Raw genomic sequence first — 19,632 nt, 5'->3', positions numbered from 1 at the left:
CCCACTTATCCAGAACTAATGGGCATTCCATTATGGTGTTCTCTTGGCGAGCGGTATGCGCGGCCGCAAATATCACGGACACTTACCGCATGACGACGGGGCAGAAATTTATGAGGCGAATTAACCAGATGAGGACGACGATTTCGTGAACGGTGTCGTTAAATGGACGCACAAAGTGCTCGACTTAATGCAACTTACATATTCTGCGGTTTATTAAGCAATTTGCTTGTGGGGCAACGACTCCCCGGCTTTTCCCAGTTATTTACACGCCGGAAAGACCGTCTGCACGCCGGAAGGTTAGGTCCATGTTTTACAGAAATTATGCTCGGCGTTTCATTAGCGCGAAGTAAATCGGAAAGCGATGGTTGCTTCGTTTAAAAATAGCAGTATATCAATATCTACGGCGAAAACTACATTCACGAACGTAAATGCAAGTGAAATTATTATAGCTGGATAAAGTAAAACAATACTCACTGATTTCTGAATAAAATGGCAAGAGGCAGATAACTCGCGGTTTAGCACTGGGCTCGGAATTGACCGGCACAAACACGAGGATTACAAGGACCACGCCTCCTGACTATTGTCGCGTGTCTTATTTCTCAGCGATTGCCTAAATACTATATGAACACATATAAAATAACAGGCACACGCAACCTGAGATGCTGAAACAAGTCAAGGGGCGTAGCTCTCGCGAAACTCGTGATGCGTGCCAGTTAATTCCGAGCCCTGGTTTAGCACTATATTTAGTCGAAACTAAGGGCAATAATTATGTCTTTATATCTCATAATCTCATACTTGAAATAAGTTTATAACTAAATTTCAGGCGTTCATGATGAAAGTAAGTAGATGATAAAAACATTTGACCAAATATCTTAGAGATACTTTTCAATTCCATAAAATGTTTAAAAAATAAGATAAATGTCTAAGACATACATCACGAATTTCAAAGATTAAATCATCCGAAAACGTGATACTAGTCGCGCAACGAAATTTGTTAACTTGTTAGCTAGTCTTGAAAGATCGGCGTAGGTGCTTAATTTACGATTGTTTACACTCCTCCAGCCTATCTAGCATTTCGTCGCATAAATTAAGCCCGTGGTAGTAAGTACCAGGAAGTTAGCGGATGTTCTACAACTTTTTAACCGAGGCACACCGAATATCTTCTCCTTGCACCTGTACATTAGCTGCAACGCGTTGTTCGGTTGATGCAATCGTTTGGTTATGTCACGACTCGCGCGAATGCCGCATATTGGCAATTGGCGACGAAGGACAAACGCACCACAGCGGCCAGCATTCGCATGCAAATCAAACGGGAACGCGGTAAACACGTGACAATAAACTGTCGCAAGTATTCGGCTCCCTTCGACGAGCTGGACGTTTCCAGGATGAAGTCTCTCTCTCTCTCTCTCTCTCTCTCTCTCTCTCTCTCTCTCTCTCTCTTTCCCTCTTTCTGGTGGACGGTTTGTCCGGCTTAGCGGGAACGGTTGCGTAACGGTAGCATTGTGCAAGGCAAAGGAAAGAGCACGGACAAAAGGATAATTCCGTATGCACCTAAAACCTCGGGATGTTTATGCAAATTCGTCGGACGGAAAATGCACGCGGCGCGCGGCTTACATAAGCGCGAGCCCCGCGACGCTTGAAATCGGTACGCGCGTAAACCGGTTTTGCTTTTCAGCGGAAAACACGCGCCGGCACATAAATTAACATCGACGCGCCGTCTCGCGAAAGAAACGACACCGAAACTTTCATATTTCATGGAATCGGACGAAATAACGAGCGCGAGAACGCTCGTGGAATTCCCCGCTGCGCGACCGATCGATATATTGTTGATTGCCGGGACAAAAAGCGCCGACAGTTCACACGGTTGATCAATCTGACCGTAAAATAATGCCAGTTTAGTAAAACTGTAAACGCCGAATGTCGCGCCACAGGTTGACAATCCCCCTTGACAAACTACAAGCTTGTAGGATCGGAGAGAAACTACCAAAGCGACTTAATTTATTCAGTGTATTTCTCGTAAACTCGACGATCGAATTGCTTTAATATGTGGTTGCATTTCGCGACATTTCATTTTCTTTCTTAAATTCAGGTACAGATTGTTTGCGATCAACTCTCAGGAAATGCGTGTTAACAGATTGTTGTAGGTATTAACCCTTTGCACTCGGAGCCATTTTAACTGTAAATTTGAAATATTTTTTCTGGTTCGTGGTATTTCCATTCTATTTAACAAAATAAATTTTTATGCATACAAAATTTATTCTTGTGACTCCTGCCAAAAATTTTACTACTTGATTATCTTTCAAATCTAAACCTTATTGTTACAAAAATTATTTTGCAACGTAATAGAATAATTTTAGTGGTGCCTCATAGTCACCACTCGAGTGCAAAGGGTTAAATATATCAAAACCAAGTACATCTTTGTATTTTGTTACTTTCTATATCGATTTTTATGAAATTGAAGTGCAGGCGAGCTTTGTTTCCTTCTTTGAAACGAGCAGAAATCTCGTCATTGTCACTAATAGGATATCGAGACATCTTTACCAATCGCACTGGTAAAACTTATCGATCGGGTCGCGTCGAGTAGAATAATTTCGCTTTTCGATATCGCTAAATAAAATACGCATTAGCGTGAAACTAGCGCTTATCCGCCACTTAAACGCGCGTCTCGCGTAAGATGACGCGTACAAATTGATGTCCCGACAACACGCGATTGCAAATTACCGGAGCGCGGCGTCGAATTCTCCGCAAGCCGCTCTTTATAGAATAACCAGGGGCGATTCGGATTTACATGGAAATCGGTATTTTACGAAAGGCAGGGACGCGACAGCGTCGCAACCGGAAAGGAAGAAAAAACGACATTCGAAATTTCTAGGCGCTGAATGGGTTTTATCGGGCACTTTGCCAAGCTTCGCGGCGTCGTGGAAAAATTCCCGGGGCCGTGAGATCGGCGGCCAATAATTATCGTTCCACGCACGGTTTGTATAACCAGTCGCATTAGCGACTCCGTGGTTACATCGATGATTAATCCGGACGGAAAGCGTCGGTATCGACGTGCACGCTCGTTCCGTCCGCTATAATAATGTCCCTACCTTTCATCTTCTTGGCATCGCCGACGAAAACACGCCGCGCCGGATATGTAGTTGAACAAACACGTAACTGGTGCTCGACTTCGCGGTCCATTAGGCGTTTCCTTCGACCACCTGTATCGTATAGACCTTACCGAGTCGTACCATTACCGTGCCATTACCGCCTTGCGGCTACAGTCCTCGCCGTTTTCGGTTTATGATTACGATCCTGCGTGGCCGTAACTGCCAATGAAGGGATCGGACCGATTCCGATTTGCTGTACTTCGACATTTAACCTCTGTTATAGCGTTCGCCGCGTCGATTTTTACCGTTTGCTCGGACGCAAGCGAAATTGGCTTGTCCGATCTTGTAATCGAAGAATCGCGCGCGGTCCCTTTCTTGTTGCGCGCTGACAACCGTATTATCATTGCGACACGGGAGATCAATTTCGGAACGGTTCTATTGTACTTGTTGACCAATTAGTACTAATCTACGAATCGTTCTTACAAGTAGTTACAACAATGTAACGATTCCACGTTTGAATTAATTTATCAGGTCCTGTTTTATTAAGGAGAAATTACTTCTGATCCAATGTTAAAGTACTCAAAATTGTTATGAATCAACTATGGACATATACGCGGAATTAAAATTGTTTAAGTTGTTTGCAAGGAACGTAAGTCAGAAGAAAATATATTTTCATAGTCTTACTATAATGTAAGTAATATAAAAATATTCTCAAACTTTTCTAACGTCCTCACAGTATTGTCTTTGCCTTTTAGTTTAATTATGAGACAATTTTCCCATGGATGCACGACTATTATTTTAGGTGCTTATGGGCCACAGTAAAAACTGACATTTATTAATAATAATATATGAATATCTATATATAATTTATGTCTCTTTATAAAAATTATTACAACATAAAAGTATTTTTGAAAGTATAACTAATATAATATAAATTGGAAGAGGAAACGAAGTTACCTAATGGTGAAGGTCCGCGCGACCCCACGTGGGCACTGCTGGATCAAATACCCATACCCATTTCGTCAATGAATATTTCTGCTTGACATTTAAAACACTAGGAACAGTTTCCTCGTTCGTCCAGGATCGATGGGGTTAGATGAGGAAAGGGGAGATCGGAAAGATGATTTTCATCTCATAGAAAGTAATTGCATTATTCCTGCCGGGACGTCTCACTTCGCGCCGCGCGCGTAACTTTCACATTAGAAGCGGGAGGATGTCGGAACCGTTGTTGGATTTCCTTTTCATGGCTGCGACGCGAACTATGACATTACACTTACGTTAATTGTCGGTGACTGCATAAACATTGATAGACGCCCGGGCTGGTTGCCGGGCCGTGGAAGTGCTTTCTCGAGATCCGCTCGATGACTTGGAAGACTTTCACGGCGGCGGCTGCGAGAGTCACGCAGAAAACTGAAAGTCACATCGTGTCAACATTATAGAGTAATGATTATTCGTGTACCGGCGCGGGTACACGCCGCGTCTCCGCGGCGAGTTTTTCGCGTACGGGACCGACAATTGCTCTCAGCGCATTCCTGGCCCGTCGATAAATATTTGCGTTGCCAGTCCCGGTGTTGGTCGTTGCCGAGAAATTTTGCAGCGGAGGGAATCGTCCGCTCGGAAAACCGAACTCCTCGCCAACGATGCGAATGACAAAACCACGGTTCTGCTGTTTATTTGCTAATGGTACGATTCTATTGTTTACATACATTCTTTAACACGTTTTATGTCGAGGATGGTTTGCATACTAATTTTCTTGGTTTACACTGTATTGAGAAATAACGTCACAATTTGCGTGGTATGTAAGAATAACTTTAGCATTTTTTAATGCTTTAATCAACCTTTTATTGTTCACATTTTAAAATTGAACTAAATCGTAATAAACGTACTCTGTTCAGATTCATTCGATATTGTCAAAAGGATTCCAGTAAAGCAATCATTCTAATTGCATAAAGATCGGACAAAATACAACAGTACCTGGATTATTCAATTATATCCAAATTCTTTACTATCCAATCATTCGCACGCAATTTATTGCAGATATCAAAGCACTGTAACCAAGAGTAACTGTTTGCTCGTTGAATTCAGATAACCGTGGTTCTGTTATCCGTACCTCTTATTGAAAGAATTTGTTACCTGTTCGGAACGTTTCCGCAATTTCACGGGGAACGGTTTACCCTGTTCTAAGCGCGAGGGTTTAAATAAACAGGTTACTTCCTCGATCAATTAATACAATCGTTGGAGATCGTCGCGCGCATCGGGCACCGCTGCGCGCGTGCTGATTTTTCCGCGGGCGGATGATTTACTCTCGGCTCGGCGATAACACGCCCCGGATAATACGGGCAGAGAGGAAAGGCTAGGTTAGGCGTGCCGTTATTCCGACGTCTCGAGGGTCCGTGGAAGAATGTAAATCACTGTCATTGATTAAACGATTTATTCCGTCCAGCTCTTAATTGGACTGATGCGTTATAACATCGTCCAATTAAAGGCAAATGTTGTTTTAAAGCCGGCCGTGGGTAACAAACGGTAACGATACGCGGGGTTTCGCGGCCCTGCCAGCGCCGGTGACGAACGGTCACGCCGAGCCGCGCGCCGACCCGCGCCGAGCGCCGAGCGCCGACCGCCGACCGCCGACCGCCGAGCGGATCGGAGCAGAGAGGATTTGAAGGCGGGCTCCTTATCCTGTCCCCGCGCCTATCCTCTTCGCTAAGGTTTCTCTATTCCCGGAGCGGAGCAGGCGTGCTACTATGTGCTCTAAAGTGGACCGGTTTGCCCGCGGAGCGGCGACATTGCGTAGGCCGTCGCCACGGATCAATTCCCGGTATTAAGAAAATGAAAAAAAAGAAGAAATGGGTGGGGGAGGGCGGGAGGGAGGAGACGAGAGGCGAGCAGAGGAGGACGAGGACGAGGACGAGGACGGGGAAAAGAAAAGGCAGCGAGGGACGCCCCGGAGTCTCGCGGAGATAACAGAAAAATCAGCGGTCCGTGATGCCAGAAAAAGCGGACTCCCTGCGAAAAAACCGCCGCGTGGTGCGCGCCTCCTTATCTCCCGGCAGGCTAAGCTTGTCGCGGAGCTTGAAACATTCGAGCCGTGGCTGCGAGATATAACGTACGGCCTATAGTGTCTGGATATAAGTTGGCGCTTGCCGCGGATAGGGATAGGTACATAGATCAAGAGAAAGGCTAAGGAGAACCAACGGACAAGGTCCACCTCCTTCTTCTTCATCCTCCTCCTCTGCTTCGTCTCCGCGCATCGGTCTCTTCTTCCTCCTCTGCTTCTCGTTCCACCCCTCTTCCTCGGCGTCTATCTTTCCCTTCCCCGTTTCTTGGCTGGACCGACTCGACCGTGTGCTCCTCCAGCACACCGGTATCGAGGAAAGAGCCAGAGAGGAGAGGCGCAGCGCGGGAAATTAATGGGCATCTCCGCTGCCGCATGAATTGAGTGGAGACTCGTGTTAATTGGGATAAAGTCTCGTGTTTTTCATGAATGAATCAAGCCCCGTGTCGTCTAGGCGACGCGCTCGGTACCGCTCGAGCTAGACTGGCCCCAGTGGTGGTCCCCACCACACGGCCGACGGGTCCCGCGTCGGGCCCGACCGTCGGAGAGAGAGGGGCACGAGGCGACCGAGGCGGTGTCGGCTCGCGGTTGTTTGAGCAGCCGTCGATTGAGAATCTCTGCTCGCCCACGCTCCGGCTACATTCATTCACTTCTCCGCGGCGATCGTCCCCTTTCTCCTCCGCAGGCATGCTCGCGAGGCATCGCGCGCTGCCTTCGCGCTGCCCGACCGTGTTCACCGTTTCTCGCGTGCGCGCTACGCTCCGCTCCGCTCAGCTCGCTCGCTGCCCGTGTACGCGTCCGCACGACTCCTCCGCCTCGCCGCGCCGCGCCGAGCCGAGCCGAGCCGAGCCGGCGGCCGGCGGCCGGCCGGCCGGCCTCCTGGCTGACGTCACCCGATTCCTATACGTTTATCCCGGCGATGCGCCACGGCGTTTCTTCGCTCCCTCTGCCAACCCCTGTCACGCGAGTCGGCCATTAATAAAGTTTATTATGCGACCGAATCCGAAGTGGCGAAGCTCCGCCGACGACGCGACGCGGACGCGTGGCTAGCCGCCGCGGAACCCTCCGCGCGCATCTTCGGCGCCGCCTCAGCCGCCTCAGCCGCCGCCGCCGCCGAGCAGAGCCGCTTCCGGATGCCGAGGTCTGCGTGTTCACTGAAGTTCAGCGTCGCGTCGTCGCGGGTAAATCCTTTACCGGTTTCCCTTTAGCACAAAGCTGTTGGCCGGCCTGTTTTTGTAGACGCGAGTCGAACATGAGATCCTCAATAATCATCTTAGCTTGGTGAACCGATTAAAAGGCTACGGCACCACTTATCTTGCTTAGCTGTTACTCGATGGTAGGCAGCTCGCGGTCTTCTTATTTCCGATCGCGGACACTTTAAAAAGCTGCTGGCTGATTCGTGCGTTGCTGTGTGCGCCGGGAGACGATGTTAAGTCTTTCAGGATGAATGTCGACACGGCGATGACATCAGGATTGCATATCTTATTCGAGAAGTTGCAAACATTCGATTTGATTGCGTACACGCCCGATGTGAACTCTGCGAGATTATGAGGGAAACGTTAATTGAAAAACTACAGAATGTGTGATTTCTGTTATCTTGAAATATGGAAATGTTTATAGCGAAACTCGGCATCGCGTTCTTTTAATTTTATAAGAACTGTAACTTGCGCATTTAAATAATCATTTGACTAATCGACGAGTCCGAAATTGAGAAGATCAGATAGGCGCCTGTTGAATGTTTCTTCAGAAGGACACCTTCTTCTTGTTTTATGGAACAAGAATACCTTGGAAATGTTGCGAGATGCAAGCTTGAAAGACGTCTTGCAAATTGGACAATTAAGAGTCCTGGACTTTAAAACTATATTGCTAATTATAGTAGAAAATTATACTGCAAACTATATTTAGATTATTCAGACATGCGTACAAGACGCGATGGTTGTTTAAAAGTAAATACAGTCGTAATGTTGACGAGACTTCTGTGGGAAATATTGTCATGTCTATACACAGTAGATGATGTTTGTATTTTGAGTTGGATGCAGTCATGACATGACATTGAAATGCTGACGTTAAAGATAATAACATCAACGCTAAGTCTACGAAGCTGTAATAAGGACAAGCATGCATTGACTCATTCAACAGAGACAATCGAATTGATTTAGATTTTCTAAAATTGTTATTATAAAATGCCTCAAAACTGTAATTTATCAAGCACTTCACACGAGAATATTTTTAGGATTAATAACAACGACAGTAATAATACTGATAATTATTATTGTAATTATGAATATAATGCTTGGAAGAAGAAGTTTAGGAATTTAGCAATATGTATATTATTTTTGATGCACTGTTTGTTCTCAATAAAAATTTAACTCAGTAAGACCACAATTAGTGCTGCTAAATCCGTTAAGACTAATTGAATGATAAAATATTGTTATAGTCGTGATTTAATATCAGTATAATTTTTTTTAGTTTTAGTTAAACGCATTATCTTGCGATCCAACCTAATTCAAACGCGTTCGCGTCATCCGAGAACACGCGCGTTCATTTTCCTTCTCCGAAAGTGTCTATTTATCTCGACTATATTTTTCGTCACCTCACCGTATCTCCCGTAAACAATTCGCAATCGTGACACTCCGAGCCATTTGATCAGCAAAGTGTACACGACGCATTCCTCGTGTATTCATCGTAGTGTCATCCACCTCGACGTTTCGTGGCCGTGCCCTTTTTACGCAACCAATCTGACGAATCGCTACAGACACGCGACAAATGACATAGGAGGAAAGTAGCGCGCTGAGTAGCTGTTCTTTCGACGCCCATCCGATCGGCGGGACGCCCTTGACTTTGCAATTCAAATCACGATCAACGTCCGTACGAACCGTTGTAAAATTACAGGTGAGATCAGAAATTCCATCTACTAATTCGCGCGACCTAACGGCGCTGAAAAATACAGCGTCGCTTAAAAACTGTAGATCGAAACTAATCGCAATCAGTAGATTGCAGAATGTGTGCATTTAAAAAAAGACTAAATAAATAAAATCGGAGGAATCATTTAAGATTGCTGCTCATTCTCAAATTATTAAAATTATTCAGCACGGTAGTATATATTATACTAATCGCAAGATAAGCAATCGGAGAGCCATTACGACTGATCCGTCGATTTAACGCTTCTTTCATACCTAATCACCGCATCAGGATCATCCGACACAGTTCGAGCTACAGTCCGCTCTAATGAGACACGAATTTGACGAACGAAAAGAAGACCTGACTCACCTGGTCGGCCGAGCGACAAATCCGTCCGCGCACGCACACGCGTACGCTGGTCGCGTGTCGCGGCCCCCAGGATTTATGGTGAGATCGTGCTATCGCGATTAGGAAACTGACGCCCTCGACACTTTCCGCGATTCCGCGCGAGTTCAATGAACGCGCGATCTTAACAGTTTTCCGTAACGTGTGATCGCGTGTACGCCGCGTGTACGGATACGCGTGCATTATTTACAGTTTCACGGGTACACGGGCCACTTGAAAAGAAAGATGACGCGGAACGAAAAATAAGAGATTGCGGGAAAAAAGGTGAGAAAGACGATGAGAGAGAAAGAGAGAAGAGAGAAGAGAGAGCAAGGCGCTGGCCAATAACCCGGCTCCGTTGGGCTTGGCAACGTCGCACGCACGTAGGTAGCTGGTTGGTTAATGATGCCCGCGCGAATCGATGATTCGTCAATGTCCGGCGCGGAATTGGAATTATCCGTCGAAAGAGCAGGGTGTACACGGGCCTTGGCTCTAGCCGCGGCCCTCCATATTGCGCCGGGGAACACTGGAGTATTAAGTAATCACGTGCCCGATGCCGTAAGAATGTAAACCGAGGCCTCTAATGTTGCGTGTTTCTCGATACGCCTGGCTAATGAGTCTGTCCATTGCCGGCTGCTTCTACTTTTCACGAACACGAAGAGTGGGATCTACTTTCAAGTAATTTTATTATTTTCCAGATAGCAATTTGTACTGTATCACGCAACACCGCATTCCCGGTGCCTCGCTACGAAAGGAATTCGATGTCTGAGATTCGCGGATGGATCGAATATTCTGTCTATTCGCATCAGTCTCCTCTGTTTCGTATCGTTTCGTTTCGATGTTTCGCCATGCTGTGCGTTACTCAATGGTTTACGATACCAGTCTTTCGTATCTGTTAATTAGAAATGTAGTCTTATTTGTTTCAATGTTTCGTGTAATTCAAATGGTATGTTTTCTTTGGAATTTATAGTAAAAAATTGAAACTTAAGACATAATGAATGCAATTTTATCTGTTCGTATTATATCCACTCCCTGCTATTACCTCTTCTTTATCTGAAACACTCAGCTATAATTCAATCAAAAATATGTCGAGAAAAATTCATAAGTAGGGGTAAGAATAATCATAAACGTCCTCAATTGTACAATAACAATTGTACAATTAGAATGTTCCATCGAGTATTACGAGTTAGTGTGCAACTGTACAGCTAAAGAAGCTTTCAATAAAGCTCCAAATTCTTCAACCCTCTAGAACTTTATATTAATACAAAAACATATTATTGCTGACATAAAATATTTTCATACTATCTAATTATTCAATAGAACACCCCTATTATTTATTACATTATTTAGCATCCTAAACCCTTGAAGGGTCAATCAATAACTAAACTGCAGAATATTATTCGACGTCGGCAGCTGGTAGATGCTTTTGAAGCGGTTATGTATAACACGGGGAAGAAAATGGCCGACAATGGGTTCGTAATAGTGTCGGTGCCAGGCAGAGGAGTAGTATCCTAAGAGGCAGGGCAGCGTCCGGCGCGCGGCGAGCTCTCGATTTTGATCACGATATGCGAACATTATCCCCAGGAGGAAGCGGACGAGCGACGCGGAAACCGTGCTCCGTCCGTTGCACACGTGGCCGGTGCCCGGATCGGCCGGAATCGTGACTTTTTCGCGAACACCTGTCTATCTTCCCCCGAATCGTGCACGTATCGGTCGCACGACCTGTCCCAGGCACGTAGGAGGAGATCATCTCCATGATCAATGGTCTGCCACGGAGACTGTAGAGACTGCATGTGTCCCCGGGGCCATAACTGTATCCGCGGATAGCACGTAAGATTATGGATGAACCGTTGCACAGTTGCGGAACAATGGCAACTTAATGGCAATGCGCGGGATCCTTCTGCTGCCGCCGCCGCCGCCGCCGCCGCCATGGTCTTGTCCGCCGCGGTTTGCGGCCAAAGCAGAAGGGAAACGTGAGCTTGTCAAGCGTAAGGCCGGGTCCACAAAACTTACGCAACAGGACGTCGGAAGGTCGCGATAGGAATTCCGTGTTTCGCGACGATAATTCTCACGTGGAGTCATCGGACGGTGGCTTTCGCGCGGGATTCCGTCGAATCGCTGTGGCGAGCGGCAATCGTCTTTCATGTTGCCTCCTCCAACCTCAATAAGACAGCCACGGGATGTCTCCATCGATGAATTTTTTCAATCTTTTATTCTCGACGGGATTTAAATGAACATGGTCGAAACGTAGACTGATTCAAAACGTTACTTAATGTGATTTGTGTATAATAATTCGGCAAAAAGTAACCCGATTAATGATAGGATGATTAATGACCTATAGTAATTGGGCAACACGTTACATGATTAATTAATAAGTTTCATAACTCGTTAGCTGTTAGGAAATTAGTTATTATTATATATTACTAATTCATAACAACTAACGAAATATAATCATTATTCTTATTATTATTAATACTTACTTAAGACTATATATCTTTATGATAACTTAGTGTTATATTCATATTATACGAACATGAGAAAAATACGAGCTATAGAAAGATTTGAGGTGCAAGGCAGTAAATAGAATTTACAAGAGGAATAATTTAGATCGCGAAACCTGTTATATCAAACTTTTTACAAATACCACAACATGAAAGTATTCCTCGAAAAATGGATTGAAAGTGTTAGGTTGACTGCATAACGCGACTTCCCCTTTACTTTCTCCATATGCCGATGTATTAATATCCAGAAAGCATTGATCGTATAGATAGCAATGTTTTGCTCGATCTAGACTAGATTGGCCAACGAACCATGGATAAAAATCGCTCACCAGCATCCGCATAGCCAGATGTCTTCGAAACGCCAAGACGGAAGTGTGCCCGAGTTCGATGGAGACTGTCCCCTGGTCGCCGCGGTGCAAACGTACCCTAACGCGATCACGTGCCCTCACGCTCACGTTCCTTTCCGAGGCAGGGGACGACGTAACGTGGCCCCGTGCGTGCGCGCATCCTATTGTTGTAATAATGCACCTTCCCACTCTCCACGCCCGGTTGCCGGAGGCGTGTCGCGTTCCTAGGAAAGCTGCCCATCGATTTCACTGAGATGGGTAATTTTCTAGCGCTTCGCGCTGCATCAGATGCCTGCCAGGGGACCGATCGGGCCGCGTCAAACGCTCGCCGCGGTCAACCTCAAAGGCTATGGTTAGAACGGGCCCCCTGGGACCTCTCCGGTACCCCGTCGGTCCAGAGGTGTGCGATATTTTTTTATAAAACGCGTGTTTTAGGATGACATGACCGCCATCAATGTCTCTCGGCCCTCGACGCCCTGTAATCTGTACGAATCGGGTGCTATCTTCTTGTCTGTCTCTTTATTAGCGCGCGACCGCAACGTCCATGCGCCCAAGACGATGCACGAAGTTCGACCGAAAGAATGTATTAGCTATCTCGGCTCTTTCTCGAAGCTAACAAAGATTTCAAGTAACTAGCACAATTTCTAAGTAATGTAGCAGTTCCGCTAGCTAAATTTGTATCAACTTTCTTATTAATTCGATTAATCAACGTTCTACCGAATTAGCGTAATCAGAGGGGAGTCGTACGACAAGAAGTTATCCTTTTTTGATCGTATGTCAGCCCAAAGTCGATATTTGATCCGAACTGTTCTACAGAAAACGCAAACGTACAATACAGCTTCAATTAAAGACCGCAGGCAATGTTTCTTTTATGATCAGCCCAATGAAATCTTCGGCAACGAAACTATGCCGTCGCATCCATCATACGGTCATCGATTAATCCTGCAGATATTTGCAGATACGCGGCCGATATTATTGAATTGCTACGCGTTTCGGAAAAAAAGCAAGGATAACAGTGTCATAAATATTACTAATTGCACGTTATGGTGAATAGCGGGTAATTTTAGCAGCCACCATTGGCATAAGCAGTGTAAACAGCTTCATAGGTTCGAACGTGGATGGATACTACACGTTGCTGTAGCATGCATCACGCATAAACCAGTTGTAACACGTACATCCTGGGCAATCTGAAATCCTGACACGGCCGCGTTCAATGAGGAATAAACTCATTTACGGATGCTTGATCGTGATGAAGAGCGCTCCATTTATTTCCCCGAAGGAAGCGCTCCTTTTTTTTCTCTCTCTCTCTCTCGCGGCGCGTTCCCCGCGTAAACTATTACTCGCATTCCTCCGGTGAAATGAAACACGAGAAAACGGGGGAGGGGGGAAAGGGGGGGAAGGAGGGGGAGGGTGGCGAGTTCACGGGCGACAAGGATGAAGTTATGACGCGAAATGCATTAACGGAAGTATCATTGCAATAGTTGTACCGGCAACTAATTACACTCCACACTAAAAGCATCCGCTTAATGATATTGAACAGGTGTAGGTAATGGTAATTGTACACGTTGCGTTCGGAAGACTTTATTACACGCGTACGGGGACTTAATCAGTACTAATCAGGGGCATTAAGGAGTAAATAAAATATCGGCGAGTAAATGAAGTATTATAATCACGGTGATCAGACATTCTTTATTTAAGGGGACGATCCTTTTACTTCTCCGGCATTGCGATTTATTTGTTTCCCGAATTTTGATATTCTCACCATTATTTTGTGAATAATTTCATTCTGTTCTCTGTTTTGCCATTTATTTCGTCAATGTACATGACAACGAATTATTAAACGTTACGCCACACGTGGAAAGATCTAAGATAAGTTAGTTAAATTCATGTGAATATTTTTCCATTATATTACTATATAAATAAATGCCGTTCAAAATTCTGAGCATCCTAGGGTTGGTAGGACTATTTATAAAAAAATTGTATTATCCTGGATAATAATATGTCCGTATTATTTTCTTCCGAGAAAACAGATTCGACCCCGCGGAGAAAGATTCATCTCCTGGGCGGTTTCTTGCCGTATACTTTTTGTTTGTTCAACACGGCTAAGCCGGTACATGAATAGCAACGATATTCATATTAGAACGATGTACATAGTGACTAGTCACTCTGTCGATTATTGAGGACGGTCGAACTGAATTATTCGTGGCAGTATTCGTTGCGTGTCAGATACAATAAAACCGGGCGTGGTGAGAAGAATGAGCCCGATTGAATGGTAGTGAAGCCCGCGTCCGTATCTATTATTGCTTATTATCGCCAATCAATCGGGTAGGAAATTAATAAAGCGATTTGTCGGATGAACGAATGTCGATCGCTCCAATTCAGAGTGACTTCTTGTCCTATGACGTCGCATAATTCGACAACAGTATCCGTTCGTTCGCAGATTGTAGATCGTCGATCTACGTAGACACAGCCGAACTATAACTCAGATAAAACGACTTATCATCTCGACTGTCTCTCACGAAAGTCGAAACCAACATAATGAAGTGCGAAATTGGTTCATCGGATTCCATGGTCAGATCGTTGCAAAATTACACTTCGATGATTCTAGGTTTTCATATTTATTTAAGCGTTATGTCAAATAATTTGTTGGAATAATTTAATATTTGATTAGCAAGAATTATTGCAGAAATAATGACCCCTTCGTCGTTTTAACTATAAATCCAAAATAGTTTTTTGCCTACAGTATTTTCAATTTCTACGTCACTATGATATTAATGGTACATTTTTAATAACTAGAAATCCATAATTACATATCATATTATCAATTGATCCATGTTTGTTCTGGATAAAAATGTGCAGTCTAGTTATACGAAAACGTGAACCACTACAAAATTAATTAATTCCAAGGTCAAAATTCGTCAAAATTTTCTTATTCCTACCTGAATGCTAAGCCTACCGAGCCGGTTAAACTAATCGCTTTCACATATTTTGTTTTATAGCTGCTAAACTTGCAAAAATTCCTTCATTCCTCCATTCCTCCATTCCTCCATTCCTCCATTCCTCCATTCCTCCATTCCTACATTCTTACATTCCTACATTCCTACATTCCTACATTCCTACATTCGTACATTCCACATTCCACATTCCCATTTTCCTACATTCCACATTCCACATTCCCATTTTCCTACATTCCTACATTCCTACATTCCTCCATTCCACATTCCCATTTTCTTGCATTCCTACATTCCTCCATTCCACATTCCCATTTTCTTGCATTCCTACATTAGTAATTCCTACATTCCTCTTAATTAATTCGAACATGGGATATAATAAAAATAACAAAAGATCCAAATAAATAAAATCTTATCACATTAGTTCATTTTAGGACTCAACACGCATTAGATGCCTCGAAGTCACAGGCGACTGTGAAACGAACGATTCAAAATGGCAGTAACAAATTCCCCGAAGCCGAGCCGCGATTCCGCAGGTATGCAAATCACGTAATTCGGGAAAGAGTGTTCGGCGTCGATTGGTCGGCGGACTCCGCAAAGTTTTCGGCTGGCCGGTCACGTGGGTGTGGAGAGGTCTCAAAGGAGATACACACACGGGGTTCGGTTCTCAGTATCCAGGATAGGCTTGGCTAATCGCTCGTAAATACGCAGCCGATGCCTCGCGTTTGCCTCGCGTATTCGTTACCCATAAACTGCGCTTGACTTGAATTTCAACCAGCCGCGAGTCGTCTCGGCGACCTAATGTTGCAATCTTATCAACCCACAGGCACGGCTGTCAAAGGGCTGTGCCAGAAATCGATATCTAGCACGTGCACCTACTTCCCGAGTTCTTTACGCTTAAATGTTAGACAATTTCGTAACGAGCTCCGCTTTTGCATACAAATTAGCGGAGTACTTTCATTAGGAGTGCAATTCGCTTTTATTACTGTATTAGATTGTTTCGTAAGATCATGCTGTGTATTTTTTTCGTGTAGATCCTCAACTTTGATGATTATTTTGTAAAAGGCAGAATAATGAAACTCCTAAATACAATAATGTCTCCTATGTACAATGACAATGACAATGACAATGACAATGACAATGACAATGACAATGACAATAATATATCAGGGTAGTCTTTAACCTCTAGGACTATAATAACGAGTCAGACTCGTAATAAAGATTTCACGCAAGATCTACTAAATTAATAAATTATTAATTTCTTCTAAATGGAAATCAAATTGAATTCTGTTATTACAGTCTAGAAACGGAAATAAATAAAGGTAATACAAAAGACAAAAATTATCTAGTCCTATTAAGGACAGTATTAAGAACAAATAAAGGGTAATTACGCAGCGTGGAAGGGGTCGTAGTGCAAGAGGTTAATGCCTGTTGATATGTAAGCGTTGTCATATTTCACAATTTGGCTCGCACATGTGACTGCATTCAGATCCGCAGTCTAGTGGCCCCAGTCCAAGAAAACAGTCGAAATTGGTAGAAGATCGCAACGCGTTTTCCTCATTTACCGAAACGCATGCGCGTTGTAATCGAGCGGAACGTGTACGGTATAAAGGTGCCGTGACGTCATAGGTGTCCATCCGGCAGCTCCTTAATTTTGAACGACAGTGAACGGCGCCTGGGTAGCTCCCCGAGACAAAGACGTGGGCGTCTTTATCGATGCAATAATATACCGTGAGCTAGTTCGGGCCGCGCCGCTAACCCGACGCGAGAAAAGAACCTTTTAGCTCGTGTCAAGGTGTAAGTCCGCCGAGGGAATGATAGAACGGCCGCGACAAAAACCGGCAGTTTCGTGTCCTTGCGGTACACCTTGGGCCTCGAGGGCAGGATAACAGCGTTTCTCAGTAAGACCGGTACTGGTAAAGGCCCTGGATCTCGGCCCACGTACCGGCTCACTGTCGTCTACCAACACCTACCTCATCCTTCCATCCAGCCGAACACACCAGGAAGAACACTTTCCTCGGCGAGGCTCGCCGGAACTGCGATCAGATAGCGCGCCCGATTTGATTATAGACCTGTTAACGTTTCGCCGGTGGACAGCTCTAATATTCGTTTGGTCCACGGTCGGTCATGCGATTCCCGGACGTCGTGCTCGTTGTCAACGTGACGGCGAGGAGAATGTAAGAAAGTGCACCAAGTCCTCGGCCGGCTACTTCATCTCGTTCTTTAATTAGCCGTTCGGTTCTTAAAATGACACGAAATCGTAATGGACGTATTCTATATGGGCTCGTTTGGCTCCGAGAACTTTGGATTTAACCGCACGTGGCTTGGTGTAATTCTGAAGTCGCGTATCTATTTATCATGCTTTCTAAACTAATTGTAGTTTAACCACAATGGCGTAGAAGTATCTTGTCCCGTTGTTTCTTCTATTTAAACGAGGAGATTATGTATCACGATTCTCAACTTTTACTTCACACGTCAGAAAATGTGCAAAAATTGATATTTTCTGGTTTGATTTTTCTAAAATTCCGAATTGTAGAGAATTAACTCCTTGGTCTGCGATTTCTCTCACAGCTATGTTAAGACATCTATGTGTTTAATAAGTTTCTTAACAGAACCAGACTAAGTAGCCGTAAATTCTCTTGTTTGAAATATAGAGGTTAATTTATTCAACGATCTACGTGCATTGCACGCGAGTTACGAACTAGATTTTTTCCAGAATCGATTAACTGTGATCTAGTTTCGCTGTCGAGGTGTCCCGATTTCACGAATGATACAAAATGGTTACGTTTATTTGGCTTCGCAGCTCCTGACAGCTATTTGTATTATCGAACGACGAATAGAAATCCAAGTTTTACAATCTGGATGCAACACAAATCTGAAAGTGCTTTCGACCGTCCTCTACACCCGAGATTTAGCACGTTACATCCAGCCAAATGTCTCGGATACCCCAGCAGAAGTCTTGCACAAAGTATCGCGTATATATTCCACTCGGAAACAATTTCAGCAAAGAGTAGATACAATCGAGGCAGCGCTCGCTTCGCGCAACGAGGTCTAAACATAAACGTCCTGCATCAACCGGCAGAAACGTGCCCTCCCGCTTACCATAGCCCAGGACGAGATTGACCAATTAACAGCAATCTCCCACCCAACTGCATCGGAACCATCAGACGGGGCGTAAAATAGCGCGACCGGTATCGCGGAGAACTGAAACGGCTGTTCGAAAAACTTGAATGCCGTGTGGCGCGTATGACGCGACTAGGCTCTAGCGCGGTCTCGAAAGACAGACTCCGCCGAGAGATTTAAGGTCCTGTCCGGCTCTATGACGCGACCGGCTTTTGAGGGAAACTTTACATTCGCGTTTCGCCGTTATCTGGGACGCGATCTGACGTCTGGTGTGTCGTGGGACACGCGCGTGCAGTCCGAAGCCGGGCCGGGTACAGGCCAGGCCCGAGAAGTGGTGCAGAGCAAGTGATGCATGGACGCGTAGCAGTGTCCCCCGGTATTCTTAAAGTGCGCTATTTATACCCCTGACTGCATGGGCTGAAAGAACGGGCGCGGAGCGGGTTCCTCAATAAGGCAGCAGGTAGGCCGTACAGTGATTCAGAGCCGATTTTTCCAGCTGGACCAGACGGTGGCTCGGCTCCGCCGTCTGCGTCCGCAGTTCCATCCGCCGGCGCTGACCGTCTGTCTCTCTTCCCATCCTCTACGATTCTCCAGCCTTCCGATCCTACGGCGTCCTCCTCTTGGCCGGGTTCCCGTCGCCGCTCCCCGGCCCCGGCCCCGGCTCCCCCCTCCGGCAACCTTCGCCCCTTCTTTTTCGCGCATCCTTCATGCAGCTAATCCCGAATCATGGATCTTGTTGTCACCTTGATCTCTCACGATCGTCTCGTTCGCCGGCCGGAGGAAATCCTTTAAAGGTGAACCGGGACAAGACGCACGCACGGCCGCGCGTGCTTGCTCGGCCGCTTGTCCGCCTGCTCGCTCGCGCGAGCAAGCACGTCGCGTCGCGTCGCCTCGCCTCGCCTCGCCCGCGGGTCGCCTCCGCCGCGCCGCGCCGCGCCGCGCCGGGAAATTAAACCGCGTCTGATTAAAACCTGCCGCATCCACTTGGCTCGACGCGCGCTCGCCGCTTGGCGCCTCGTTTTTGCCGGCCGATTTTTGGCGCGGATCGCGCGTACGAGGATCGGACAAAGACTCGGTAAACAAACGAAACCTCGTGTTTTATACCGGGTACTTGAATGTGTTTCTGCTGTTTAATCTAATACGTGTTCACACTAATATTGCACGCAATTAATAAATTAGGGTATTGATCTGTTTTCGGATATAATTAATTTTATATTTATCGAGTAGTAGATGTTATTTTTTTTTTATTTAAAGATTAACGAAATAAAAGAATAACATTTA

The sequence above is a fragment of the Augochlora pura genome, chromosome 2 (assembly GCF_028453695.1).
Source record: "Augochlora pura isolate Apur16 chromosome 2, APUR_v2.2.1, whole genome shotgun sequence".
NCBI lineage: Eukaryota > Metazoa > Arthropoda > Insecta > Hymenoptera > Halictidae > Augochlora > Augochlora pura.
The sequence above is the reverse complement of the archived record's forward strand: the minus strand, read 5'-3'. Positions refer to the sequence as shown.